The following is a 12,023-nucleotide window of genomic DNA, read 5'->3' as shown; positions in this document are numbered from 1 at the left end:
TTCCTAAATCACAAGTTTTCTTCGTGTCATCCAACACTTTGATGTGAAATTTTGGACCATTACAGAACATAGCCTTGTGGTGTTTAACCTGCAATAATATGTGAAACATATCAAAATTATTGCATCATGAGTTGATAAACATACGGGTGATTAATAAATTTTTACGTACCTCAAAATCTCTTAAACCACGTGCTAAATCTATTTCCCTTTGCGTAACATTGGAATCTCCATTATGATGAGCTTCTTTAACCAATGAAGATACACCTTCCCATGTTAATGTGCGACCAAAATGTTGACATCATTCAATCCATACCGTCATCCAATCAAAGATTGTTTGCAATATACAAATGTAGTGCATCCCACTCTTGAGCACCTGTACAAAAAAAAAATAGATAACTTATAACCGATTTATTTTGAAGATTAAGAAATAATTTATTACAATAACATCTTATAATTTATTACCTCTCAGTTTCCTCAATGTACCTTTCCCCATCAAGTACTCCCTTTCTAATTTTTTAAAAGGCTCGAGATCCCAAATGCAATCTACATGGATATTTGATGCAAACTTAGGAAGATATTCAGTAATGTACACCATATTCTAGTATACCATATATCCCTCTACCATAGAACCCTCAGGATGTGCTCTTTGTCGAACCAAAGCCTTCAAAGATTTCAAATGCCTCTCGACCATCCACATTGACCTAGTGTGTATAGGTCCACACAATTCAATCTCCTCAACTAGGTGTATGAGGTAGTGTTCCTGTGCATTGAAAAAAGTTGGAGGTAGACACTTTCGCATTTCACATAGTAAATGAGGAATTCTTCTCTTCCAATAGTTTATATCTTCTTTATGGATTTCTTTAGATGATAACCACCTACATTAAGAGATTCAAGTCACAAAAAATATATAGATATGAGACTTTACAAAATAATATACAATAGATTACATAGCAAGAAAAATAAATCGTGAATATAATAAATATATACAACAAATTGAATAGATATTACTGTTTACCTCATATATTTTCCAATATCATATATCACTTGTTTGATGTTATTGTTGAAGTGCTCTAGGAGAGATAGAGGAAGCACGTACTACAATAATTATAAACCAATCATTTCATTATTTTCTAACATAACATAACGAATAGTACAAGTAGTTTATGAATATATTGTAAATACAGAAGAACATAACTTACCTTGACAAAAGTATGCCAATCATGCGTTTTGATCCCTGGCCCAAATTCACTTTTTTTTAATATGAGATTGTTTATGTCCGCAACAAATCCTATGGGAAATCAAATTTTTTGTATGATTTCTTTTATGGCATCACTTTTCTGCTCCGTTAATAACCATGGAAGGGCACTTATATTAATATGATCTGTGTTGCTATTTGAGTGAATGAAATTCTTCAATGCATGATTGGATTCATGTATGTCATTACAAATTTTGACAATTTTTCCTTTGTCACGCCTTCCATCCAATATTTTCCACAATGTCTCTGTTATATTCTTTCCAATATGCATAGTATCAAACAAATGCACAATTTGTAAGTGCTCGTAGTAGGGAAACCTACTAAATTGTCTGGGATAGCTTTTTAGTCCCTTTGGAAGGTTGTCAGTATTGCCTTGACGACCTTCACGATCATCAATTACACAATTAGTCAACAAAAATCACAATAGAAACATATAAATTACAAACATAAACCATTAGGTGGAATGGCATTACCTCGATGATTAATTCTATTATATTCCAACTTCCATAGGCGAGGTGTCATTCTTCGTGGCTTTGATGTAGTCTCTTCTTTCCCATTGAAAAGATGTTTTTTCGTACTTCGATACTTATGATTCATGTGGAGGAAGTGTCTACACTCATCAAACACCTGCTTTCCTAAACTTTTTGAATGACAAGATTTCATCTTTTGACCACAAACTGGACATGCAAATTTTCCCTTTGTTTGAAGACCTACAAGATAATGATATAATTGGATTATTAAATATGTTGATTTTTATAATTAGAATTATTGTGCACAACTTGAATTCACTATAACATACCACAAAAATGTGTTAGCCCTAGGGCATCATGTATTGTCCATGCAAGTATTGCATGGAATTGAAATTGTCTTTGTCTTATTGGTCTAGACATGTCATACATAGTGACACCGTTCCATAACTCCACCAACTCATCGATAAGAGGCTCAATATATACATTCATATCTTTTACTTGATATTTACCTACTTGAATGAATAGTAACATTACATAATTATTGTGACCATTTTACTGCAAGATTTGTAAGTACATGTAAATTAATAACTATCAAATGATAAGATACCTGGAACAATCATTGCCAACATAATGTGCTCCCTCTTTATTGACATCCACGGAGGAATGTTATTGTTGATAACAAAAATAGGCCACACTAAGTAAACATGTAATAACCCCAATAGGTTATAACTTCTTCAAACACCAAAAATCTTTGGACTTTAGTTGTTTGACATTTCGTCAAACACTTTGCAAGCAAGCTCTGATACCATTGTAATAACCCTCCTCAAATCTGCTCTCAAAAATGCTGATGAAAGCTCAAGGAATTTTGTCAAACGCTTTGCATACAAGGGGGTCATATGACTGATATAACTTTTCAGATTGCTGCAATAACTCTTGTTTCGATTTGCATCAAAGAGAATGCTTACAAAAGACTCCAGATTTGTCTAAACAATGACCTAACATGAATGTGCAACTAATTTTGACAATATTCAGTGCATATATATGATCTAAGCATGAGAAATGAACACCTACAGCCAACTGGCATTTTTACAAACAGTTGGTATGCAAACTAACTAGCTAATAATGATATTGTATTGCTTAAATGACACCAGCAACTATTATCTTATTAATTTGCAATGAAATTTCTAATACAATGCTCATGAAATATGGCCAAGACTTTGTCATTTACATGGATTACAAAATGACAATGTTGGTATAATGCACACTTACAGCTGAAAGCTTATAACAACCTAAAAAACAATACTAACAAAAGAACCTGGTTGTAGATGGTTGTAATAATTTCCTTCAATGCTGCCCCTTCTACTTTGTTTTTTCAATTTTCTTTTTCAGCTGCTTTTTTTTGGTTCTGCTTTTTTGTACCCGCTTTTTTCGCCTTCTTTTTCGGTTTCGCTTTTTTTGGACTGCTTTTTCGTACCCGCTTTTTCAACCTGCTTTTTCAATTCTGCTTTTTCGGACTGCTACTATGTTGAATCTCAAGACCATATCTTTTAATGGTGTCAAGATTTTCAGCTTGAAGGGATTTCGTCCTCCAAACTATTGAGACATAATCTCCAAAAAAATTTCTAATTTCTTTGATATTTCCAAGCCTACTAAAAAGAAGCTCTTCCCTTTCTTTTATAGTGTTCTCACAAGAGCTCCATCCTTTGTTTTCTCAATGTGGGATAAAACATAACTCCCTTTATGTAATTTATGTCTCCTATGTGTTATAAAATAAAGGGGACTCTTTTAATTTAAATATTTCCCACAAACTATAGTCTATGCATTAATAAAGTTAAATATTTAAATTTAACTTTATAAAATAGCTTTATCAATGCAAAACAAATCTTATCAATGATAAACAAGTCTTCTTGCCAATTTTAAACAATTACCATCGACATACTGCTGCCACTGGATGTCCACCCATGCCCAAGATGACTTACTATAAATAGTAAGTATGCCCAAAGTTGCCTCAAAACCCCTCAAAAAGACCTGCAACTGAAACTATCTAGGCCAAATGGCCTCTAAGCCCCTTTAATGTCCTGGTTAGCCTACGGGACCGTGGGGGAATAGGCTAATGACAACATCATGCTATGAATGCTAAAAAAGGGACATTACAAAATAGATCTCATCTCTCCAAATGGATTGAAACCGTTCGCTACCAATGAAAGCCTGAGATTACGAAGTTCTTCTTTGAAGTGTTGCCACTTTTCCTCTGTGTGCATAAATGTCAAACCATCCGCAGGGATTCGAATAATGTCATCTCGACTTCTATTGCATGCATGATAATCCATAAATTGAGCCAAGCTACTACACCTAAATAATTGTCGCATTCATGGAATAATGGGGATGTAACGAAGAACCTTTTGAGGCACCTTTTTTGTTAGTCGATCTGTTCAATATCTACTCATATGACATACAGGGAATTGTGTTGCAAATTCATGTTCTTTATAATATATAATATGATCATTGGGACAAGCATGTATTTCTTCATACTCCATTCTAATATCTTTCATAACAGCAGTTAATTCTTGATATGAGCGAGGTAGAATATTTGATGATGGTAACAGAAACTCGCCTATCAATCTACAGCAAAAAATATAAGTTGTTAATATAAACAATATTAGTGGTACATTATTCACCCTTTGTTAACTATAAAGACATATATGAAATACCTTAACATACGTGACATTGTTATGTTGGATAAACCATTCATAACCTTCAAGTTCAACAACAACATTATAGCAGAGAGAAGAGTTGTTTGGGAATCTTTGTATAGGGGCTTGTATGCCTTCTGAAGTAGAGGTACATCAAGGCTATCATCATCATCATGATCAGATACGCTTGGACTAGATGTGTCATGGATCAATGTATTTATACCATCCTCTTCAATTGTGTTTTCTGGCGCATGATCGTCATCTTCCATGGGATCATTATCTTCACCTTGGATATTTGAACCTCCATGTTCCTCCACTTCGAAAACCATATTCTTTGGATTGTTGTGGTTTATATCATGTACTTCCCTGGGAAGATCAACCTATATAAAATTGATTAACATAAATAAACCATGATCATCAACTCATCATCAAGTGATTTCATATATATATATATAAATTGTTAAAATGATATAATGAACGACTTACCAATGGATGATAGTCATGCCCCCCTTCAATGTGACCATTCTCCCTACAATGTCTCTTAACTGTTTTGATTAGCAGTCTTCTACGGTTTAAGTCCTTATAAATATTGCAAGGACAATAACATTTTCCATCACCTTTTCTTTTCAAGTTAGACCACAATCTAGTGATTGTCTCCCTGTTTTTTTCTTCACTTATATTATCTGACATGATCGTTCTTTGCAGGAAGCAAAAATCGAGCTATGAAAACTTCGGTCTACAACTTTCACAAACTAAGCAAAGCTGTCGAAAGTACATAAATTTTCTTAGACCTAGCTAAATACTTTAATATTTTAAAAATACTTTCTTTGACTTTATTCCTAAGATTATTTGTAAAACTTTGACCAATCGCCTGAAGGTCTTATTTCAAGAGACCTTACAACATTAAGCCACTAAAAGCAATTTCAAAACATATAAGCTAAAAGTCTAGTTAAAATATACATTAGAATAATAATAATAAAAAATTTCATACCTGAGCACGCGGCTATAACTCGTGCAACAGCCTTCTTGCTTAGTTGTACAAGCTCTCCAGCAATCAAATTATACAAACTACAAGGCCTAACAAAAATTTCAAAACATATAAGCTACAAGTCTAGTTAAAATATACGTTAGATTAGATTCAACAATAGCAAGCAATGTTATTTAGAATTAGATTCAACAAACCTTAGTAGTGTAAATAGCCATCTCCTCTAAACTAGACTCCAGACACAAGGGGGCATTCACATGCTCTTCCCCTAAAGGTATCCTAAAGAACAAAAGCCACTATTCTTGAGTTTGTGAATTGCACCTCGAGATGAATGAAGCTTAAAAGGAATGAAAATTGTTTTCATACATTTAAATCAGGATGTAATATTTATTCATAAGTATATACCTTGTAAGCACTTAAAATTGTTGTTATATGTGTTGCAAGAAAAGAAGAAGTTTATACTTATGTGTATAGACACACTTCCTGTATGCAATCCAAAGCTCGAATGTTATCAAGTGTGTCCAATGATGTGGAGAGACCTCCGTGCAAGCTGAAGATCTGCAATGAAACAAAAGAAAAGAAAATTTTCTTATAGTAAGAACAAGTTTGTTGTGCTGCATAGGGTACCAACAAAATAGTGTATAATATCTTTTCCTTTACCTGGCTTTCAATTCAGCATGAGAGCCTTTAATAGAAAAGTCAAGTTGATAACATATTTAACAAGAGCTGCAGGGCAGCATAGTTCCTACGTAAGTCCAAGAAAATGTGTGAGGATTGACATAGATTTGCGTAAGTCCAAGAAGATGTGTGAGCATTGACATAGATTTTGTGAACATTTTCTATATAATGAAGATTTTACTGCAAATGGAATGAACCTAGGGGTCGATTGGTAAACTGATTATTTGTATCAAATGGTGTAAAATTGAAACTAAAACCATTTCAATTGGCCACGCCACTCATGGACTGTTCCTCCATATGTTATAATACTTTCATCATTTATCACAAATATGAAATAGAATATGTAGCACACTAAAATAAAGCATTAAAAGATAGTGTCTAAATGTAATTAAATATATGGAACTAGTTATAAGAATCTGTACAAATCAATCAGAATGGGTTGAAATCAGTGCATCTTACTTCAGCATTTCATGTAACACAGCCAAATCCAAAAGAAATCTCGCAGACAAACTACATGAGATTTATAACCTTTATCTTCCAATATCCAATGGCTCCTTATAGGTGTTAATGCAAAGAAGCCAAATTTCAAAAACTGTGGCAATGATAAACATTTTGAAAAATAAAATTGTATTAGGTATAAATAAAAAACAGTGAAGAATGGTGTAGACTTGTAGCCAAAAGATAACACAGTGAAAATTAATGAGCTCTTTGTTATCACCCACCTCAAAGAAACATGCATATCAAATCCAAGTGTCAAATGTCAGCTGTAAGTGCAACAATGCAAGTTTTCATCTGTGTAACTTGTTTTTCTGCTACAGTCAATGCTAATACATCCTTCTTTAACATAAATAGATTCAAAAGGAAGCATTGTCAACTTAAGAAAAATAGTAAAAATATGCAAATGGATAAATGATGCATTTGTTTGGTAAATTGATAACTAGTTGAGCAATAACAGAAGCTACGCTGACTGCTTGAAACTTTTTATATGGCTTTTCCTACCCCTGTGAAGAAGATGAAAAAATTCCATAGATAGTAATCAAAAGGAATTAAGCCTACTAACAACAACATGATTTGCATTGACAGAAAAAACCACAAATCCATACAATGAAAGAATGACTTGAGTGATCTTTCAAACAATTTGAAAATGAGCTCTGAACAAATACTTTTAACCATATTTCCTTTTATTGTGCTATGTCTCCCTGCAAGAAAAATAAATAGATCTACAAGAAAAATATTACACATGCTCATCTGCATGCCAAACTAAACATGCAATTAAACAAGTGTTGCACCATTTGTAGAAATGGGAAGCTCAGGAGCACCCTCTGCGAGAATGATAGGCCCAACACTTTAGTACTTGCTCCCTCATGCCAAAATGTGCCAACAAGCACAGCAACCTAAACACTAATTTTTTGATTTTCACCTCTTCTCTTTCATGGCCAAATGCTACTCAACGAGTGTTATTGAAACTAAATCTGTGCAGAACATCATACAAATTTACAGATACTCTTTTGTTGCAGATATTAGAGAGGACAAAAATGAGGTGACTTGAAATCTCTCACCATCTTGGGCACAAAATTGCAAAGGCATATGGTATTGATTTCATAGTTGGCAGCCTTCCTCTCTTAAAGTGATACCTTTATTAACCTGGCTCTAATACCATGTTAAATAATGAAGGATCTTTGTAAATGTAATGGATCTCTCTAGGTGATAATCAATATAGAATGGATATGAATTAATTCAATATTGAAAAATGTTTGCCAGGTCTGAATATATAATTAGATCACTTATTAGAATTCCCAAACTGAAGAGATAGAATCATTTATGAATCTCGATAATCCATCTCTTGTGATCAGTCATCTTATTTAGTGCAATCAAGAGGCATATGAGGGGCAGTTGTAATTGTTCAACTACATGTCTCCTTGAGGAGACACATAGGCATAAACTTAATTAGCCAAAAAATCCAAAGGTTATCAATTATGATTAGTCACCAAACAAATTATCAAGAGACCCTATGGTCATCGTCATGATTATTTGCTAAGCCAATTTCAACATCAAAGCCTCTACTATGAATATAGAGGATCATAACTAGATCCCATATGATTTTCATTCAATCCATCTTGATTAGGGATATACTACCCGATCCAAGAGATAGATATAATGTGATTGTTCATATTTTCATACTTAGTTTAATAATGACAATATCAACTCAATACAAGGATGCCAATCAACTCACTGCCATCACTGCTAATGCTTCTAAATTAGTACAAGTGCTCTATATTATGTTTTTGGTACTAAGTTAAATGAGAAAGAGAAAAGAGCATGATTAGTTGTCACATATTATTTGGCCAACTCAGTGCCAAAAATACAACCTTTAATGTGAAGTGAGAAGTTGCAATAGAGTGCAAGGATTAGAACCTCTCCCCAAGTTTTTAGTAGACTAGGGAAGATGAAGATTTAAAATGTTGTAATGCAGTTTATGAATCATGATGATGATTTTTAAAGATAATCACTATAAAGACAATCCTAATTTTGGTCGAGTCCTAAGTATGCCAACCATGCAAGGGACTTTGTATGATGTTGCAAGGAATGCATTGATGCATTTTTGGATTTAGTCTTCTCAATTAAATTCAAATGATTCAAGCTTGATAGAAAACACTTTTGTACTCATTTTTGGACTCATTGGATACATTTTATCACTTAATTTTGTAAAAAATATATTTTTCTATCCCTTCTGCTCTCTAACATTTAGATGATAGATCATAGAGTGAGATCTGAAACATTGTGATTCAAAAAACATATACAATCTCTTCTAGAAACAAAATCAAGTAAAATCTTGGATAGCAGAAAAATTGTTATGTATAACAGAAAGTTGTTTTTAAATAAACTTAAGCAATTTTTAATTTACCAAAGTTTTTGCTAAGCCCACATTTGCCAACTGTGTAAGGAACTTCATATGATGCTGTGAGGAATGTGTTGATGAAGCCAAAAAATGTGATTTTTTGATTAATCACTAATTGCCAACGTTCATGATTATGTAATTGTGAAGGACATGTCTAAATTGTATCTACTCTGATTTACAATCAATTTTCATCCTATCACTGTGAAAAATGGTAGTGTGATGTTGCTCGTATTACAAAAGGGATGTTGCTTGTCAATCTTGCTGAGGGTACTAACCCCAAATCCCTATAAGGGACATTGCCTCTTGACCCTTTTAGGTGCTCCATCCCTAAACCTGTGCCAATGATTATCCCCAAATCAACCCTTGCTAACCGCCATCCCCAAATCAAGATCCTAGGTCCCACCCTTCCCAAGACTCTAAAGGAACATATAATTTTTTTCAACTTTGTACTTAGTTTTTAGGTTGATTTCATACAAAGGAAATTGTAATTGAAAACTATCAACAATTAGTTATCATTTATGCAGTGTGTAGTATGTATTGTGCAATACAATTTAATCAAATACAATATGAACATAAATAAGAAAAAATGTATCTCATAGTTTATGCAATAAGCTTTCATTTTATTTTATTTTTGTATCTCTGTTCTATAAAACCATGTTTTGTTAATTTTTTCATCTTTATTTTATGTGTGTTGAAAATATGATTTTTTCTTGATTGATTCGTGATAGTTCGATAATTTTTGAATCTTTTGGTTTGCCTTTTTTTTACTAAGAAGATTTTTACTAATATGGTAGATACTATAGACCTTGGCAATGAGGGCCATACTTTCATAACTATGCCAGATATATAATACCACTGCATTTCTATGTAAGATACATGCAACCAAATGTACTTTTTATTACTGGCCATTTTGTGGACTTAGGGCCTTTCATTTCCAATGAAAATAATGTTCTATTATTACTTTTTATACTTGAATTAATGAATATTGAGCAAGGATTTTTGAATTGTATTCATTATATGAACGTTTAAACTTGAATCTTGATCTCATGTAATGGGATACTTGTAACAATTTTCCAACTTGTATCCCAAATTTTTAATATATAGTCATAAATCTGTTGCTACCATCCTACCATAATGGGCTTCGGGAGTGAGATCTTACCACCCAAGGCTATGCAAAATAAAATAAGCTTTGATGCATTAGACTATGAGGAACAACAAATTTTCACAGATTTTGCATGTCTTTTTGTTGACAAATCCAAGCACACTACCATGGAAGTACGGGAGGCATCAGCATGGAGCTCTCGGCATGCAATGGAAACACTTAAAAACAAGTGTCTTGTTCAAGAAATGAAAGGGCATTCATGAGAAACATTAATAGTTATAATGAGAATGCATGACCATCTGCAGGACATGGGAAGATAAATTGCAAATAGCTTGAGCCTAGTGAACCAGAATACAATTACCAAAATGAATTTATCTCATAAAAGTTGATATTTTGCAATTTTCTTTGGTCAAATGTAGATTGCCATATTGTTGTCAAGACCATAATGTCTTATGACGTTTAAACTGGAACTTGATGTTACTGTAATCTATATTCATAGATATATGCCATATCTTAATAGAACAATTATTTACCCTAAATGTCTACTGAAAGGCCTCTTGTTTGCCTCTTTTGCTCTGCAATCGTTAAAAGACTTGAAGGAGCTCAAACATTTGGACACTGAAATGAATGGGCATGCTTTTGATCCTGAAAAACATGTCGATGAATTACTTCTAGTTAGAGTCAAAGAACAATGGATGAGCAATTTGATGCAGTTCATTCTTGTGGTTGCCTGTGTTGGTGTCACATGTACATCAGACTACTACGATTGTGTTGTTCAATGCAAACAGTTTTCGAAAACACAAAATGGCCGACGATGGTCAAATGTACATCTGGGTCTATGGTCATATATATAATAACAATAATGATTGGAGAACAAAGGAGTAATCGGTTTGTTTGTCTTACACCTTGCCAATGTGGGTCTCTGCCCGACCCTTTGAATGCCTCGAGTTTGCCTCAATGCCCCTCTCAATGCTGTTGAAGTGATCTCTTGCGCGCGTGCATTTCCTTTCAGAAGAACCCTGTGTCGCGTGATTTCTTTCAAATGAGGGTTTTTGGCTTTTTTTTTCTCTTATATCCCATCGGCGTCACAATTGCGACAACATTGGGCTAAAATTGAAAAAAAAAAGCCAAAAACACATTACCTTTTCTTGTCATCGCAAATTAACGTCACAAATTGACCCCTAATGTATTAGTGGTTGTTTGCAGGGTGGGTACGACATTTCAAAAACCTGCACTTGCATTCGCCATATGTATTGCAAGATTATAATGACTAAGCTTTATATTTTATAAATTTATATATATGTATATATTTATATATATATATGAATATATATATATATGTAAATATATATGTATATATATAGGATTTAAATATAATAACATGAGAATATATATATATATATATATATATATATATATATATATATATATATATAGATTATTTTATAAATGTTATTTCATGATTGATAATTATTAAATATGAAATAACGATTTAACAATAATTTGTCAATTATTGTTAGTCAAAATGAAACATGGAATTCATTTAAATTATTAATTTGAATATGGTTGACTTAAATATTAATTTTATTTAAGGTATATTAAATATATTATTTAATATATAGAGATGGTAATTTAATATTACGAGATGATTTTAAATTAAGAAACTTAAATTTTAATGATATTGGACAATGGGTCATTGTTACATTTTGACATTGCTACGTTTTGAATTATTGTTATGATTAATACGTTATGTATTAATAAATAACTTAATGATATAACTTAATGGTGTTTAGAGTTAGTAAAATGTTAGCTAATGAAGCTTATGTAAAGGACTCTCTAGATCGATTATTTATAGATGGGTTTATTATTTATTAATGTTTGTTGGGTCTAACAAACTATTAATAAATAATGGCATAAATGGTTTAAATAGTTAACCGGATT

Source organism: Cupressus sempervirens, chromosome 6 (assembly GCF_028749045.1).
Source record: "Cupressus sempervirens isolate cs-2001-9-10 chromosome 6, ASM2874904v1, whole genome shotgun sequence".
Lineage (NCBI taxonomy): Eukaryota > Viridiplantae > Streptophyta > Pinopsida > Cupressales > Cupressaceae > Cupressus > Cupressus sempervirens.
The sequence above is the reverse complement of the archived record's forward strand: the minus strand, read 5'-3'. Positions refer to the sequence as shown.